The sequence below is a fragment of the Melopsittacus undulatus genome, chromosome 6, assembly GCF_012275295.1.
Source record: "Melopsittacus undulatus isolate bMelUnd1 chromosome 6, bMelUnd1.mat.Z, whole genome shotgun sequence".
Classification (NCBI taxonomy): Eukaryota; Metazoa; Chordata; class Aves; order Psittaciformes; family Psittaculidae; genus Melopsittacus; species Melopsittacus undulatus.
Genome location: NC_047532.1, coordinates 62,329,847 through 62,348,557, shown reverse-complemented (window position 1 = coordinate 62,348,557; position 18,711 = coordinate 62,329,847).

Below are 18,711 nucleotides of genomic sequence, written 5' to 3'. Positions count from 1 at the left end.
GAAATGGCTTACAAGTAAAACACTGATTTGGAAACAATTATGACCAGCTTGGTGCTTCTCCTGGAGCTCAGACTTCTCATATGATAATGGGCAAATAAATTTTTATGCCTCAATTTTCCTTGTTTAAAACAGGGATAATTCCATGTAACTACCTCATAAACCTCAGCAGCAAAAGAATGGCAACTCTGTTGAAAAAGAAACACTTAAAATGAGATGGAATACCAGGAGAAGTTTGGAAGGAATCTTGTGATGAAACAGACATTTTAAAATATTAAAGAGATTTAATGATCATACTTGTAGTAGTAAAAGATGTGCCAAAAATACACCCAGGTCAAAGGGGCTCTTTGAAATGTAGAGGCAAATGTTAGCAGTAACTCATCCATTTGATTTCCACATGTAGTCAAGAAATTAAAGCATAAACACTGCTCCCACACAAACTGAACCCACAGTAAAGAAGCAGTGGAGTGGAAAGTCCATGATGGCATTTCTTTTGTGAAACATGCCAGATACATGCATCAAACCCCAGATGGTTATTCCAGGAGTTGCATAATAGAGTATGCACACTCAGTATCCAAGAGTTTAACTCATCTTTTTAATTGATGATCAGTTCATAAATCATTTTGAATGAACCCCTTAAGGGATTACTGAAGATCAATGTCACTTATATTTGTTTTTGTATTAAATGATCAGCAGTAACTATGATCATGAGCACATTCTGGAGTTTTTGCAGTCTTCACCAATATCTTTCAAAACAAAGCACAACAGAAAATGTGAGTGGATGGTAGGATTCAAGCCGAGCTAAAAGAGCAGAATGTAGTTACATTGAAAACACACAACAGATTTTATTCTAGCCCAATTTATAACTTTACTACTGAAGCTTATCTTGAATGCAGTTGTTGTACAGCTGCAGTCTAAATCTGGAGAGTTCAAATGGCAACTAAGGAAACAGTGGAAAAATAAGTTAACAAAATATGATGGAGGATAAAAGATAGCAGAGATTCAAGGTAGGTCTTTTCAAATCATGGTAGTGTTCAAGGCCAGGCTGGATGAGGCTACGAAACCTGGTCTAGTGGAAGGTATCTCTGCCCATGGCAGGGAGGGTGGAACTGGCTGATCTTTAAGGTCCCTTAACCCAAACCAGCCTGTGATTCTCAGCATTATGTAATTACACCTTTTATAGCTTTTAAGTGAAACTTGGTTTAGCCCAGCATCTGCCCTGTGAGACACTGCTAAGGCATAATAAAGTATACCATGTTTGTTAAGCGTGATCATTTCTAGAAAAAGAAAATATTGGAAGAAAGAAGAAATTGACTCAGTGAGTGTATATTTTATGGCAGCAAACACTCAGCAAATGACACCAAAAGAACAGAATGTGAAAATGAGAGACCACAAGAGAAGCAGAATGATTTGGCAGATTCTTATGTTTCTTTAGTCTCACCCTAAAAAAGCTGGGAGAGACACAAAGGTGAGGTCATCTCTGCCTAGGAAGTGGCACAGCAGGCAAAGATAGGAATCTGTGATAAGAAGAGGGAGAGCAGTAATCAGAGAAAAGCTGTAAGGCTGCAGGCTGGGAAGAGCTTGGAGACAGAGAGAAACAGCTCAGAAAAACTGAGAATCTAGAAGAACTGGGCACAAATAGCAGAAGCAGTGTTTAACACATAAAGCAGATGCAAAGAAGATGCTTCCACACATCAGCTTTATGTTCTTGGATTTCTAGTCAGTGTGTGTCCTGGGTTCAGCAGTAGCAGTCATTTTTTCTCCTTCTTGGTAGCTGGTGCAGTGCTGTGTTTTGACTTTCGGGCTGAGAACGGTGCTGACAGCATGTATGTTTTTAGTTACTGCTCAAATGTTTGGTTTGTCCAAGGACTTTCTGAGCTCATGCTCTGCCAGGGAGGAGGGGAGGCCGGGAGGAAGGAGAGACAGGACACCTGACCCAGGCTAGCCAAAGAAGTATTCTATATCATAGCACGTCATGCCCAGGATGTAACGGAGAGTGATCCGGAAGGGCTGGAGCTCTGGGGGTCGGAGGAGGTATCGGTCGGTGCTCAGTCGGGCAGGGTGGGATTTTAAACCATGACAGTGGGATACAAGGAGAAATAGAATTGATAGAGATCTCAGTAAATAGCAGAGGTGAAGAAAGAAAACTAGAAATCAGGTCATCTCAGAAATAGCAGAATGGTTACAATAAAGAAATAGTAATGGTGATAATAAAGATGTAACTTTGACTTTCGCTATTCTTTGAGCAAGAGGCTGGACTAATTGACATCAGCAGGTCCCTTCCAGACTGTTATATGATTCAAAGGAAAAGGAAAAAAGCGAGAAAGGAGGTGAAGATGGAGGCAGTTTGCATGGAGAACTACCCTGAGGGAAAGCGTTATAGTTCACAGTGGAAGACAGAGCAAGAATAAGGAAGTGGCTGGAAAAATATTCTGCTCTTCTTGTTGGTGTAACTTTCTGGATTAAATTGTGGAGACAATAGAAAAACAATATGTAGACAGGCAATAAAATATGCAAGAAAGTACCGCCACAAAGAATCTATAGGGCTGAACGAGATACCCAGGAACATGAACAGAGGAAGGAAGAGGCAGAGAAGATGAAAGCCTGAAGAGTTTTCATACAGACCAAAGCGAGCTCTAGAGGAATATGCTCCTAAAGAATTAAAAAGACACCCATAAAAGCACAACAAAGGGAAAATCTCAGTGAAATATGAGTGTGGTTTGTGGAAGATAAGTCAAGGAGACAGAAGGCAGGGGAAAAACCTTTAAACTGAGATTAGAGTAAGTTGTGATTGCTGTCAGGCTCAGTGGAGAGGAAAAGATAAAACCAAGAGTGTTGAAAATTCACTCAAAAGTGAGGGAAGAAAAGGAAATGAAAGTGGATGGTACTTGAGGAAAGTGGAGGCAAAAGCTGGATCACAGCAAGGGTGAAACTGGACTTCCATAGCCAATGAGGCCATAGGAAAGGGAGGGAGGATGAGGGTGAGTCAGAAAGAAAATTACCTACCAAAGCTGGTCTGTGCAAGATAATTTAGAGGGAGCACATTTCATTTCAAATAGACAGTAAAATATGAAATAGTAAAACTCTATGATCTCACAAGAAACATACAAGAAAAGGCTCAAAAGGCACAAATGCCAGCTCTAAATACGCTGTCTGGAAAGCTGAATTAACAAGGCAACATCCAAAGAAGGCAGGGAGGCAGATGCTGCAGCTGGAAAAGCTCAATGGCAGCCTGGAGAAGCACAAAAAGTCCCAAAGCTTCCACTGTATTAACACGCTATAGTGACCACGAAATGCACGGTTAGGAAGACTGACCCTTCCGAGCCACATCTCAACCAGGGAATAACAGTTAAAACAAAATAGAATACATTATAACAAGTGTCTAATATCATCTTTGCTGAAATTTAAACCATTGATTAAGACTGATATAGCGGATATCAAGCTATTCACTGCTTCTAAGCCCAGGGGTATGATAAAATGCAGACAGAAGCACAGACATTCAGGGAGGAGCAATAACATCTGAGAGTTGTGGGGAGCATTTGTGCTATATAAATATATATAAAGAATAAAATACCACAACTGGGTTCTGGTTTCTCAAAAAGCACTGATGACCTCCATTAACATGGAGGTATCTCCAGGCAGAAGACTTAAAATATTTCAAAATTACATTTGTTTAATCAATCGCATTATTTGACTTAAAAGCTGAAAGTAAAATTATTCATCCATGCTCACTTGCAACTTATCCATTAAAGAAGCAAATGCACAATATTGTCCCTAACTTTATATATCCCTCTGAACATATTCAGAAGCAGAGGAAGGATGAAACAACTCACTTCCCTTTCACAGACCTTTCCCTTTTCCTTTGGAAATAGGTGATGTCCAGCCTGTGAAACAGCAAGGAGCATCTTCAGAGTCCCAGGAACATTTGCACTAGGCAGCATAAAAATATGGCAGCTGGAACTTGGGTAGCTCAAAATGATCATAGTGTATCACTGCATTACATACCTTTTCCATTTCATGTAAAATTAACTGCTCCTTCTCTGTATGTATGTAATGTATTAATAGCTTAGATGGTGCATTCATATTATTATTTTGCAGTGTACAGGGTCAAATGACAAATAAATAAGGATTCCATCGAGCCACATGCAACCTGTATTTCTTTGCTTTATGGGATTACTTCATCATGCAATTGCAAAGGAAAGTATCCCCAGACCAGAACTACATTTGCAGTTTAAAAAGTCAAATTTGCCATTTGGAATCAAGTGATCAAAAAACATTTTGCATACTTGGAAATGAGATGTATGTGCCCTGTGCTATGGCCAAGGCTGTCAGCCTCAGCACTGCAATCTGCACCATCCTCTGACTACATCCATGCCAACCTATTGTCTTGTGCCAATCACAGGGACATATTTATGCCAGGTCCCAAGGTGGCATGAACCAGTACGGCTTCACTGGAGTTCAGTTTATAAAAGCTGAAAATCACACCCTTTCTTTTTTAAGTTACTGCTGTCTTTCCAGCATTGTGGATGAGTGCAGGCAGAAAAATGGCAGAGCAGTAAGAATTTTTTTCACTTAAAAGTCCCATTTTCACAAGGGACTTTTCTTCTCACTTCAAAAGTTTCTCTTTTACTTTTCAATAAATATGAACAATATCAGAAACCAAGAGTCCTGTTGTCCTGAAGGCACCAGCTAGTTACAACTGGAAGGGTCCCCTCAGAGGAGTTCAGCTATGCTGATGTTTGCAGCTGTGCTGCAAGCCCAGCTTGCCGTGACTGCATCCCCAGGACACCTTCAGGTAAGACGTTGTTCCTTCACTTTTACCTGCCTTCTTTCAGCAATGCCCAACCCTGCTCCAATAGCCATCTTAGCAGCTGACTTCCGGAATAACCCAGAGCACTGAAGAGGTAACAGTTAGAAGAAACATCTAGCAACAGTAAGAAGATGCTTTGAGGCAATGGTCACCAGCCCATTCTGCTCACTTCCTGTCACTTTCCATGCTCTACATAGTCTCTCCTGCCCAGCTGAGGTTTGCCATTCCCACACCTCTGTCCTCTGACCCTCTTGGAAAGGGGCACCTGTGTGGTGAAGGTAAGTAGGTTGTTACAAATTCTCTTAGCAAGAGTAGTTAATTTGCACAACTGATACAACTAGGGCAGCATGTAGGTGAACATGACCTTTTGGGGAGAAAATATGTTCTCTGCATGTTGGCATCCAGAGCAGGGCACTTTGAGTATCTGCCAAGTAATCACAGGATACAATTCAGTGAATCTAAATATACCATATTGAGGAATTACTCTTATCTCCTCCTTTGATAAGTGCCTATCAGCCACTATTGCCCTATCTCATAATTCCCATACATAACTCTGTTCCAGGGGCTATGGTGAGCATCATTAATTGTTTTTAAAAATCTGCCAAATTTGTTGTTTTTCAGAAATTTAAGTAAAGGTTTATGTATCCTTCAAAAGCACAAATGACTGTGGGAGAATCAAGTGTGCCAACAGGACTTCTGGGGAAGTCTATTTCACTGCTTAAATTAATCACACTTCTTCAGCCTGAATCTGAGGAACATCTCAAAACCCATGAAATTCATGCTTTGCCTTTATTTTAGTAACTGGATGCTGTAAAACCTTGCTCTTCCAAGCAATTAACACTGATGAGCATGATCTGACCTTGTGGGTTTTAAATAGAAAGCATTTCATTTCTGTGTTCTCTGGGAGGTGAACACCACCACCACCACCAAAGATAAGTTTCACTATGTTGTGAGGAAGCTCAGTAGTTAGTTGTTTCAAATTATCTTTCCTTTTCAGTACAACTGAGTGATTTGAAACTTTGCTAGTGTATGACTTACAGCTATGATGCCACACTAGTTTTCCTGTCGGGACAGGAAACCCTATGCTTTCTGAGGTCTCCAAAACTCATGCCCCCAGCCATTGAGGAAGCAAGAAAGCATCTATCCCATTCAGCCTTCTGGTCAATGAGAACCTAAGCCACAGTTGTCACTGCCTGTATCTTAAGTCTGGCTAGTGATTATTGTTCAGATACTAATTAATAATAAGCATCATCTAAATTACAGTATTAAATAAAGAACATAGTTGATGCACTTCACTAAATGGCCATAATAAATAAAGTCTCACAACAAAAAGCTGGTCTCCAGGTAAGAGACAGCTAAGTCTTTTCACCAGCCAAAATCTTCTGTGCTGTTTTATTTAACACAAGCACCAAGTCTCCTGCAGGTCTCACTGTAGGACAAACTTTACACGTGTAATGTCACATAACATCAGGAATCACAGATCAGAGGATTTTGGCCAAGTTCCCTTTCCTGTGCTATTTAATCACCTCTCATGTTGCAAGTCAATAAAGTTGGACAGTGAGGAGCTGACAATAATAAAATTTTGCCTACTGCAAAACGTCACAGTTGAATGAATGGATGGGGCTTTCATGCCTTGCTGAAGCATGCACAGGCTTCAGACTACTGGCATGTGTCAAGATGCTGCAAACCCTTATATTTACACGTTTATAAAAGATACATCTGGTGTGTATTTATTGGGAGCAGAGTAAGGTCTTGTTTAAATTGCACACATGAATCTGACGCAGAGGGCGGGCAATACTCTATGTCTCACAGTAAAAGCACGTTTTAACCTAAACTCTTCCATCTATAATGCATACCATGAGGTGTGAAGACCTCTTGCACATCGAAAAAACAGAGCATAAATTATGAATCAAGGCACAGGTGGAGTCCTGCAGGCGAAACAGTTCTCAGTCCAGTGGTGATTTTTCTAAGTTTAGATTCCTTCAGATTATATTTATGTGATAAACATGTATCGAAGATTTAATATTGTAGGCAATTTGAGCAACTTTGTTATATTTTGACTTGGTTTCACAGAAGTTACTTTAAATTTCTGCTTTTATCAGGCTGATGTTTTGGTTTGGTTTGGTTTCCAAAATAATTTGGCAAAGCAATTACATTTACCAGAAATTCATCTAACATTGTCAGACACAAGCAAGACAGACATGTCCAGATCATGACTTTAAATCATCTTTTTTGACCACAGAAAACCTACATAGGCCTTCATCTGGTTTTATGCTCTCCATGGCACTGGTTAAAGCACAGCATTTTTCTCAGCTCAATATTGTGTATAACCTTTCAGATTTCACCTGCAGTTCCAGCAAAAGCACAATTTTCATTGGCATGTATTGTAATAACTAGTGATGACAAAAGTGTGTGTTTCCAATTTAAACCCACTTAGTTTCATTTGGCACTTGTGCTAAACTTTACTTAGCAGCAGAAATCCAGGAACAATGACAGCAACGGAGGCACTGGAGGAGTGAGAGCAAACTGAAAGGGCTGATCTTAATTACATGTGACCATTTGGGCTGAGAGCCTTCTTCACCTGTATGAACAGCTATTTGCACTGCAGCATGTTTGCAGCATACAAGTAGTCACAGTGCAGGGCAGTATCAGGTTAAATAGCCGTTTTCTGTCCCACAAAATAACTAACTTAATGTCTTCCATGCAGCTGGTACAAAGTATGAACAGAATTTCAGGTGTTACCCCAAAGTAACTTCACAATCTTTAAGCAGATTAGGAAAGTGTAAGTCTGCAGGGAAGATGTGTGGGGTGTTTCCATGTATTTTTGCCCCAAATGTAGAACAGCTTGAAGAACTAAATGGCGCTTTAGTTGCTTCTAAATCACCTCCTTAGTTAGCAGGTAAATGGTGTCCAAATGTTGAGCTCCATTTATCCAGTAGTGACAGGGCACCCTGACTGTACCACAGCCAGTTCCAGACCAACTGGGGCCCCAAAGGCCCTCTTTTCAGGGTGCCAACAGCACCACTGTTTGAACACCTTGGACACAGTGACCAAGACCCAAAAGAGTCACTTGGACTCAGACCCTGAGTGACAGAGCAGACAAAAAGGCAAACCAGAACAACAGGTAGGTGAACTGCTTTTCTTCCTTGGTTTCTAGCAGAGCACCCTCACATGCTGGTAACCCTAGTTCTTCCAGAGATTTCAGTATTTCCTTGGGTGCACCATCATATTAAGTGAGGGTTGCTTAAAGTAAATCAGCAGGTTGGCACCTTCCTTCTTAAATGTATAAAACCTCCAAATCAGTTGAACAAGCCCAGTACCCAAGCATTTTATTTCAGAAGCATCTCTCACAGGATCATAGATGATCCTGCTAAGCCTGACCTCCAAGGAGAGGGAAGCTGTGTCAGGTTTTTGCAAGAGAAACAAGACTGACAGAGAAGATGCAGATCTCGGTTTTGGGGGTGGCCCAGGGCCAGCACAAGTGATTAAACCAGACCAAGAACAGATAATTCCAGTTCAAAACTGTGGGTAACAGTGACCACCTGCCAGAAAAATCCATTGCTGTGCTCAAGACCTGCATGGACCAGATTAGCCTGTGTTTGTCACTTGGTCCTGGGATGTATTTTTCTCATGTAGCCTGCCCAAGATGCAGAAATTGTTTGTCAAATTTTCTGACATCTGGGAGAAAAGAAGGCAAAAAAACCCAATTATACAACTACTGGTCTGCTGACATTTTAAATGAGAAAATGATGAGCAGAGAAAAAGGGGAAAAAAAAAATCTTGGGCCAGCAACCCAGAAGACCGAAGACAAATCACAAAGTAGGATGCAACTAATTAGGCTGAAATGCCAACTATGTTCAGTATTTGGTTCAAAGTATTCACGGTGTCAGGCTGCTAGCTACCGTGACCCCCAGGTTGAATATGCTAAGGGGAAATGTAGAAAAGGGCTGAATCAGATAAGTTAAATACAAATATTTAAAAAATGACATTTAAATTTCTACCTCACCATTTTTAACGTTTTCAAAATCGTTAAATAAGCATGTCGCCTATTTTTAGAGCAGGCCAAATGTCAGATGTTTGTATGTATTATTCAGCTGAACATTTTAAGTACATAATCCTTCTCCTGGCTAATCAGGTGGTATTATATTAACAGGCTACTTTCTTGAAATGAACAATGAATAGAAACCAGCTGATACTATAAAATGGTACATTACTGAACGTGGAGCCAGTGGTAGAGCAGAAATGAACAACAGCCTGCAGGGAGGACCTGGGGAGCAGGCAACCGCAACTTTCTGCTTTATCTATCTATGACTTCCAAAGCACATTTTAAGGCACTGGTACCCAGAGTCTCAGAAGTCACTTACCACAATTCAAATTAAGTCACCAATGCTAAACCATTCTCTACAAATCTGTGTTCCAGAACTTTTAAGATGAGTACATCATGGCTAAAACCTGAAAGCCAAACATGGTTTTGCCTTTGAACAGTCCAAACAGAAAAGCACCCTCTACCTACCTTCAATGCACACAAATCATGGAATTACGCTCCTTTTCATCAGAAGTGTCTTAAGCTAAATCAAATAAAATGAATTTATACCAGGATAAAAAAAACCTCTCACCTTGGAAAGTATAGTAGTTAAGCTATTTATAGAATCACACCTAAAAAATAAACTTTGGTTAAGCAAATAAGTCTTGTGCAAGATCTACATGACAGAGTACTTTTTTACTGTGGCTCATTCATGATGAGTGCTTTGCAGGACTTAACAATTAAAAATAGATAACAGACCTAAAAGGAAAAGGTTTGCAACCAACTTCAGTAGATTCTTTGTAGCCCATGTCATACTCTTCTTTCCAGTGCTGTTGGGTGTTGGGTTTTGTTGCTGTTTTGTTCCCAATGTTTCAATTACAATTATTTGAGGGAAAAAGTAGACCTGAAAAGAAAAAAAATGAGTGGAGCAGTACACCAGCAGGAACCTGTCCCTGTGACTTTCAGGAGGAATACGAAATACGCAGCCACAGCCAGGAAATTATATACAGCCCATAGCATATTCCAAATGTGCTTCCAAACATTTCCTTTTAGAACTAGTACTTGTTTATGTTTCATACAGAATTTGTAACAGGATTGACAACCTCTGGGGGTTTGAAGCTTAAGAAGCTGCAAGCATTTTTTCTGACTGAGGAAGAGCTGCAGACTGACTTGACTTTGCTTTATCTGAATACCAGCAAAGCCACAACATCACTTCAGGCATTGCTTAGCTTTGTTGTTGTTGTTATTGCTTGTCACATCAAATAAAAATCTAAATCTGCAAGTTTGATAAAGTTACTTTTCATTTTGTGAACACGAGGTTAACACACAGTGAGTTCTGGAGAGAAAATTAAATACTTTCTCCATCATTCAAGTACAGCTGCACTGTGTAAAAGTGCCTTGCAGAAGCAATAGTCTCGGCTGCTTTTGAAGCACAACCAACAAAGAAGCTAGTAATGAATAGGAGCGTTTATGATTTCTCCTCTGAAACAAGATGTTCCTTTGAGTTGCATTTTTCTCCCCAAATGCCACAACTCTTAATAGATGCATCAGCTTTCATTCTTTGGGTGCTACCATGACTGGTACACGAGACTCCCATGAAACTGTTTTTCACAGACCCTTGGTATACTCATATTGACAGGAACAGAGTCCTGCTGTACCATCTGTGTAAAATGTGCCAACTTAAACTAACTTACCTCTTCTTTTTCAATCCTTTACCATGCTTACGTTTGAAAGAACTTACTGAATTGAAACAACCAGTGCCCTGAGATAACCAACTATGGAAATCAGGCAAACCTATCTTATTCTTGCTTCTTCTGCAAAAATGAAAGGCTTCTACATTTTTATAATGTCCTACATTAGTTCATAATATGGACCTATGACAAGAAGTTCACTGCCACAGCTCTCTTTTTAATAGCTGAATAAATGTAGGCAAAATGAACAAATGACTACAAGATGTGCCATGCTTAATTTAGCACAGACCCCTGTGTTACCAGTGTTCAGAGCTTGTATCATGCTGCTGGCTACAATAAGCCAGCTACAAGTCTAATGGCAATCTTAAAGTCACACCCTCATTGTTTTGTATGAACACAATTTGTAATTTTTTCATCAGTTGTGGACTGAGCATAGCAATATCGAAACCAATTCTCTATGGTTTGTCTGCATAAAATACCAAAATGCCCTTAATTTAGAAGAGTGAATCAGAGATCAGATTATAGTGCATAGCCATTTAATATAAAATTCTAACTGAATTATAGTTACACACTTGCATAAAATGACTCAGCAAAGCAACTACATTAAAAGGGTAAGCCATACCTGATAACATGTTTATGATGTGTTATTATGTTATGTTGCATTGGGTTTACATGGCGAGGTTTTGGTAGCAGGAAGGCTACAGGTGGCTTCTGTGAGGAGTGGTTCCTGCCAGGATCAGTGGCCCCATGGAGAGAAGCCCACACTGGAGCAAGTTTGTTGCAGGACTTGTCACCCCATGGACAGGACCCACACTGGAGCAGTCTGCTCCTGAAGGACTGCACCCTGTGGGAAGGATGGGGTTAGGTTCACCAGAGAGGTGGTGGATGCACCATACCTGGAGAAGTCCAAGGCAAGGCTGGATGTGGTTCTGGGCAACCTAATCTAGTTCAAGATGTCCCTGCTCATTGCAGGGGGGTTGAACTAGATGACCTTTGAAGGTCCCTTCCAACTCAAACTATTCTATGACCCATGCTGGAGAAGTTCATGAAGAACTGTCTCCTACGGCAAAGATCTCATGCTAGAGCAGAGGAAGAGTGTGAGGAGTCCTCCCCCTGAGATGGAAGGAGCAGCAGAGACAACATGTGATGAACTGACCACAACCCCCATTCCCAACCCCCTGTGCTGCTTGGGTGGAGGCAGTAGATAATTTGGGAATACATTGAAGCCTGGGAAGAAGGGAGAGGTGGGGGAAAAGATATTTTAAGATTTAGTTTTAATTTCTCACGATAAATTAAACTCATTTTGCCAAGTCTGGATTTTCATACCCAGTGTTAAAAGTACAAACCATGGTACCCATCAGTTATTATTACTGTATCCTCTGCATGCAGCTTCCCCTTAAAATCTTAATTTCTTAATCTGTAAAACAAGAGACTATACCTACTTTTTGGTATGAACTTGAAGATCTACAGACCAAAAAAAGCTGTTTAACAAACATGCATGAATAGGTAAGATATTTAAAGAAGCAAAATGCCCCTGGTATTATAAAGGACATTAGTACTCACCTTTTGTACTATACAAAAAGCGATTAATAAGAAAATACATTCAACTTTTTGTAGATTTAATAAATTGAAATGATCACTCAATGAAGAAAAACTTCCAGTGTAATACAGTATCATGGCATAATTTTAATCTTTATGCTTGATAAGCATGAAAATGCTATCCAGATCAACCCATCAAACAAGAACCTGCACCACCCAAGAGATTTTGGTATTATTAAGTTTTATTTTACAGTACAGTGTTGGGCACTTCATGGTAATGTGGAGTTCACTGAAAACTTCTACTGACGCCACAAATTTGGAAGGATAAGGTAAAAAACTAAGCATACCAAACATTACAGCTCATTTACTACATATCTAGACAGTGTGCTACTGACAGTAGTCTAAGGTCTGAATTACAGTTCTTAAGATGGCTTTGAACAGTAGTCCAGAGGGTGCAAAAGCATGGAGTAAATTATTAGATTTGGTTCTGATTACATTAACGGTCAGTAACTAACTATAATTTTAAAACCTTGGACAATGCTGGTTGTTTGGGGTTTTTATATCTCTGAAATTATTAAAGTGATCAATAAAGCTCAAAATGTATTTTATGCCTTTCCTGTCAGCATTAAAGGCTCACAACAAGGACATTATTAAGAACGGTTTCCAAAGTTCACTAAAACTTACATAATGTTGCTTTGTTCCATGTTGAGGCATTTCTCACATCTGGCACAGATCTGAAAATAACAAACACTAACTGTCAGCTGGCTAAACACGTAAGCATTTTACATTTCTCTTCCTCCTCAAAAATGATGAAGGAACAGATGAGACGTGCTTGTGTGTACGCTGCACCAAGACTAGCTGTTCCACAGCGCTTTATTGCCTCATTCAAGTATATTAATTTAAAGAATTTCTTAAGGGAAAACCAAAGGTTAAACCAAAATATACATCAATATACAAAGAAATTAATTTACAAAAAATTAAAAGGATACTGGTAACATCAGTAGATATTTTTAAGTAATGACTTGTGATAATTAGGGATGTCACAGACTAAATTCTTAATATATACAGTCATCACCATGAATTCTCACATCATCAGTGGTACTGAAAAGCAATGCATAAGTCCTCATCTTTTTATCAATGATAAAAAAGATAGGTCAAATTATAAGCTAAACATCATAAATTTTAATATTTAACCTTACATCAACTTAACTAGGTTACAGTTCTAAGAATTACCTATAACTACTGGTATGTGAACATTAGTTTAGGCTAACTATTTTCATAGAATGTGACATCCATAATCATTCCAGTCATTAGAAATATACATTTGCCTCATTAGAATATATTCTTCATGTTTTTATCATACAATCATATTTCAAAGCTACATGTCACTTTACACATTATTGAAAAAAAATCCCAACATTTCAGTCTGCCTCAAAAGCAGATGTGCACTAAATTACTTTTAAACAAAGACAAATATTGCACAAAATTCACTGAAGATTTGAAAATCAACACATTTCCCCCCACACAACCAAGTAGCTCCCTTATTTTTAACAGAAACAAAATGTCAATTCACATGGAATTGTAATAAATGTCAACGTACTTGAACTCAACTTATTTTTCAAATGCTAATACCTTTACTGGACTAAATACAAATGTTAGTATTGACCTAAGTAATAGTACAAATTAGAGTACCCTTTATTACAGTAAACCTTGGAGTAACTTCAACTGTATCACCTGCTTCATACTCCAATCCAGCAGAAAATGGCAATGGCCCTGGCAACTACGCAGAGGGTGGATGGCCCTCTAGACTAAGGTGGCTGTGGGACTCATCAGGCAACTACATCTAGAAGTTTAGCAGCTCCCAGGAAAGACCTATCAAGTACTTTCAATTGGCCATTGACTAAAACTGTCAAACAGACACTACAAAGCAAATCAAGGAAGGTTTTGCACAAAAACATAACATCACTTTCCCATTCCTTTTTTTCAACACCCTAAAGACCATGAATTCTAGACCAGCTGTGGTCCATGCTCCTGGGGTGATGAGGAAGACATTCTACTCAGCCCAGATTCTGTTAAGTAAACAACACTTGGCAAAGGCATACACATCTAATAGCAGCAAAGAAGTTACTGAAGACTAGTCATATCACCATTTATACTTGTTTTGCTGGTGCACTTATTTCTACATTCATTCTCCAAAGATTTACTGCAATACCATGGGGACAGACAGCCTTCACCATCCTGAGCTTTGCAATAAGGAAGCTGCTTGCCTTCCGCATAATTTCATTAGCACATTTGTTTAGCCTGAGATTTCAGACTGTTGGGAACACACTGGCTGGAGTCTCACAGCACCTGAGCTAGAGCCTGGCACCAAGAGAGAAGATGGTAATGCTCTTGAAAATAAAAACCTCCCCCTAAGACTCCCTGCAGAGTAAGGGAGATCAGCGGCTATGGGGCTCCTTTCCACAGCACAGGGTACTAACAGTCATTATTATACAGGGGGTGCATTTGCAATGAGGCCTTATGCTGGCACATTGATTATTGCATGAAATGTTTTCTCAATTGATTACATGCATAGAAAAAAGATTTTAAATGCTCCTAGCAATTCCATTAGACAGCTGCACCAATGAAAGATTGTTCTGTAGGACTGAATATGATTGTAGGTGGAGAGATAGACACTGTTTTAAAACTTGGCTTAACTGTTCTTTTGCCTACACTTTACATCGTTTACAAGAACATAAGGTTATAAACTAGCTTGTTCTAAACCCTGAAAAGACATCTAAAACAGTCTTGAGATCTAAACTACTCCTTTAACAGACTGGGTGGGATTTTCAAAAGCACCCAGCATGTGTCTAAAACTCTGGCTGAAGTCTGTGTTACAATGCCTGAGAGGGGAGTTCAGCAAGTGCTGAGTTTCTGATCACACCACCCAAACAGCAGCAGTACCACTGAAATGCTAAATGACAATGAAGGGTTCAGTTAACAAGCTCTATGACAACTTCCACAACTACATTTTTCCTTCAGAACAAGTCCATTTTTCAGATACATGATGCCCAAATATGTGGGATGGAAGAGCCAACCCCTGCCTACTCTACACAGACTTCCCTCTGCATGCATAGAGGGTGGGTAAGGATCACCTTGGCATCCACAGTACTGTCCTTCCCTGAATATCTGCACTATTTTTAATATATTGCATCTCTAAACACATGGATGGGAAGGCTTTGACTGGGACAACATACTAGCCATTCTGCATATCCCACAGGGGATTAATTCCATAGGCAATATTACTTTTGCCTACATAGCTGGGTTGGAATCACTACAACTGAGCAAGAACATGAAACAATATTGTGAAATCTGAATTTCCTTAAAGTTTCCATACCTCCTGAGGACTCCCAGACTCTGCTTCACCACACAGCACTGGAACAACCCAGGAATCCCTTCATCTTTCTACTGCCCTTGCTTTTTTCCTCCCAAACCAGATGAATGATATGGCTCATTTCAGGCAACCACTGATGCAAAAGAAACTCGAAGATAATAAATTCAAGTCCTAGTTCAACCTTCTGTATCAGAAATTTGTTGTTACCTGTAAGTAACAGATTACAAAGGTTTGTCTAGTAACCTAGTATCTTCCTTAAACAGGAGAAATAGGAAGATTTTTGAGATCCTGAAGAAAAGACATGCTTCTGAAGAAGACCACAGGAGCTCTGAATGAGCAGAACTTAGTTCTCACCAGTAGCTGGTGATGAACGTTGTTTTTCAAAGACATTAGGAGGATTTCTACAAATAAAAAGCACACAAGTATAAAACCTGTAAAATGTACTACACCTGGAAATTTATCTTAATATGGTACCCAATGTGGTAATAAAAATACTGCATATGTAACCAATAAACAGTTCTATATTATCACAGGGACAGAGAACAACAGTGCTTAACCAGAAATATCAGTTTGGACTCATCTATTTGGTAACTGGCAATTCTGTTTAAATAAGGCACAAATACTAGCCTTTTTTAAGATCACTGATAGTAAGTGGAAAAGATTCTGTAATATTATGGAGTTTAAAATGTACCTACAGCTAAGTTCAACACAGATGGACAGTCGGCTGAGTTCTTTCTGAAGCCATACAAGATTAAAATCCAAAAAGGATGTACTATTTAATGAGTGTAAACACTGTATGGGCTTTATAAATAGTAAGAAAGCAAAGTGGCATTAAGCACAGTAACATTTTGACTGAAATAAAAATAATTCTAAGTTTAATTTTATCTATCTTCTGTTTACTTCTTTTCAGTCTGCATTTTACTCAAATTTCACTCAGACAGTGAATTACTATGCCTCAATTTTGAAAGATTTCACTACCAAGCTTTCACTTTTATGATCCTTATAATAACTATAAGAATATTAGCAGTCTTATATGGCTTCCATATTTTTTTCACAAAGGTGAGAACAAGATAATCTATGTAGTAACAGAAGTTCAGTGCCTAACTCTCATATAAAGCCAAGTTAAGATTCATTCTATCAGAGAGGCATTTTTGAAAACCACTTTTTCTGGCAGCATTCCTGGACTTATGTGTTTGATGGTTTTGCAAGTTGTAATGGCCATAATTTCAATTTTTTTGTTTGTTTTTCTCCTTAAGACATCAATACTGTTTATTATCTCTAACAAGACATCATTTTAGACGAAACACCATGTCAGATGCAGTGGAAAGGAAAAAGTGACTCTCGTCAATGAAATGCAAAGACATGAATGAAAATGAGTGATGAAGTGCCACAAGAACAGAAAGCTTTGTGTTGCTTGTCTTCCCTTAGACACATTTGGCAGCACTACATTTAGGTAACCTTAGAAACAGCAAAGGAATTTAGAGCAAAGATTTTACATAATGTTTATGATACTTTTGATTTTCAATAGCAAAATACTTTGCCAAGTAACATTTTTATGTTACTAAAAAATCTTCACAACTATGTTGATACACAAGAGGAAACCAAAGGATAGATAAAGACTTTGGAGTACAGAACTCTGGACACACAACCTCTGACTCCGCAATACTGAGATTCTCTAGCAATGCAGACTGCAGATGCCCTCAGGAATGTTTACATTCTAATCTGCCACAGATACTTCTGTAAGACTTCCTCTTTTACAAACTTTAACCTTCATTGGTTATTTCTGGAGACTCCTCCTCAATGACAAGTAATGGCCCAGCCGTTCTCATACTGGAACAAGCTTAAACATTTGCATTAACAAAGTCAAAGCCTTAATCTACTGAATCTCTTTGGTAAAGCATCAGCTGCTGCCTCTGAATGATACAGATCAATTCTCCTAGGTCAGCTGCCTTTCTATAATGCATCCAGAAAAGCCCCTTTCTGTTTGTGTTAGCTAGAAGGAAAATTGATTCATAAAATCTCAATGTGGCAACTGATATTAGATTTTGCTACAAACTACAGTTAAGATATTAAAGCATGATCTGGTCCAAATACTGACCTTATTAACATGCTCAATCAGGCCTATTCTGAGATTAAGACTAACCATTCATGCCAAAGACGGAAAGAAGGAGAGAAAAAGTTTCTGACAAGAATTTGTAAGAGCTGGAGAACATTCTTCTCAGGCACAGCTGATATTATACCCCTGTGTTATTTCTCCCAACCATATCATAAATATTCTTCAAAGCTGACAATTCCAATCTGCTGAAACTTATTTCATGTCTTTACTGTCTTGAGCAACTGTGCAGGACAATATACGTATGGTAAGGTGGGAAAGAGGAGAAAAACTAAAAAGTTTTAAAATAGAAAAAAAAGGAAAGCTGCTCCATACAGCAGCAAGATTTTTCAGACTTTAAAATATACAAATATTCCTCAGGAATGCTGCCAGGAGGACAAATGCTTGTTCTAAATACAATATACATCAAGTTCATTTATTCTCCCTCACTGAATTTAGAAAGAGATTTTTGGTTGTTCAACTTGGACAATATAAAAGTTGGCTAAATGCAGTCTCAAACTGAATCTGTAATTTAAGTTTTCTAGTGTTACAAGTAATTTTCAATCATGACTCTTTAATAATTTAACTAAATATGACTTCTAAGTAACAGTAATTCAGTCTACCTTCAAAAAGGCAGCTGCAATAAATGGAAACAAAATGGTTTAGAAGAGGCACAGATTAGTCTTCAAACACCATTAAAATGTGGAAAATAAAAAATAATAGAAATCTATCAATTCCACTTACACTTTCTTTTCTGAAGATTTTCAGGTGAAAGTATACCAAGGGAAACTGGATAATATGTCTTTAAAGTGTCTTAGTTTTAAACAATTCAGCACTTCATGCACTTTACAGAGTGAGAAAAGCATGTGCTACCTTTCTGAAGTCTGAAGACAGGGCCACACTTTCAGTTTCAAGTTCCAAGTTATAGTCACAAGAAATTCCATAATTTAAAAAAATTTCCTTTTCAGCCCCCTTTTGCTGAAGCTAATTCTTTCCATAGAAAATCATTATTGCTGTTTTGTAGATTTGCATTTATCTTCTAAGATAGCTAAACCTCTTCTCAAAAGATTAAGGCAATTATTATTCATTACAAATAGTAACTTTTGTACATTTCAGACAAATCAAGATTGCTCGGTTTATTTCATATTTAATGGAATTAATATAGTACCTTCCAAACCTGGTTAC